The sequence below is a fragment of the Rousettus aegyptiacus genome, unplaced genomic scaffold (assembly GCF_014176215.1).
Source record: "Rousettus aegyptiacus isolate mRouAeg1 unplaced genomic scaffold, mRouAeg1.p scaffold_m13_p_8, whole genome shotgun sequence".
Taxonomy (NCBI): Eukaryota; Metazoa; Chordata; class Mammalia; order Chiroptera; family Pteropodidae; genus Rousettus; species Rousettus aegyptiacus.
Genome location: NW_023416311.1, coordinates 21,066,432 through 21,067,471, shown reverse-complemented (window position 1 = coordinate 21,067,471; position 1,040 = coordinate 21,066,432). Strand labels below are relative to the sequence as shown.

Here is a 1,040-nt window from a genome sequence, read left to right as displayed (position 1 = left end):
GGTATATCTTCAGAACAAATTCTTAGAAGTGGGTCTACTGATACAAAGAGTGTACTTTTTTATTGCTGTGTAACAAGTTACCACAAACTTAGTTGCTTAAAATAACAAACATTCAGCAGCTCACAGTCTCATAAATAAGAAGTCTGGGTGGGCTTGACTGTGGTTCTTCACTCAAAATTTCACAAGTTCAAAATCAAGATGTTGGCTGAACTCTTACCTGAAGGCTCTAGAAAGAAATGATTTTCAATGGCCATGCTACCCTGAACAAGCCTGATCCATTCTGATCTCGGAAGCTAAGCAGGATTGGGCCTGGTTAGTACTTGGATGGGAGATTGCCTAGGAAGACCAGGTGCTGTAGGCATAAAAAAATTAAAAAATAAGAGATTGTAAACTGACAAGGTCCTTGCAACCTGTGAGGTCAACCAAGTGTTGCCTCATCTATAATAATAATAATAATAATAATAATAATAATAATAAATATATATATAATGAAATGCAGTGTTAGAATTCAATTTCAAGGACTGAGGTCCCCATTTTGTTGTGGGCTCTCAGCTTCCACTGGCTGTTACCGTTCCTTGTCACATGGCCCCCTTCTGTCTTCAAACCAGCCACAATGTGTTAAATCATTCTCTCTTAGAATCTCTCTGACTTCTGTAAAAGATCAAACAAAGATGGACACTAGTTAAAGTGGTAAGGACAGATTTTAATCAGTAACAGCTATTGCAGTAGGAAAAAGAGTCCAATGTGAACTGAAATCAACTTAGGTTTGAACAGAGATGACTGGATGTTTTAAAGGGAGAATAAGGTGGAGTGATAGGAAGGGAGGTGGATAAACAGGGGTTCAAGTAGAGTCATGTAAGTGAAAAATTGCAAAAGGTCAGTTTGTGTAAATGCCATTTGGCCAGCTGTGTTTGCTAGCTGGCAATTATTGAGGTTATTAGGACTCTTCTTCCAGAGAGACTGGGAGACAGAGTCCCAAATCTCGGGTATTGGCTGGAAGAAAGAGTAATTTCTTTTGGTGGCCATGAACTTTCTCAGGC

At 39.0% G+C, this 1,040-nt stretch overlaps 1 pseudogene; it reads left to right on the top strand.

Annotated features, from left to right (window-relative positions):
* The first annotated feature begins 242 nt into the window (after window positions 1–242).
* Window positions 243–361, top strand: LOC118607551 (annotated as a pseudogene).
* The last annotated feature ends 679 nt before the right edge of the window (window positions 362–1,040 follow it).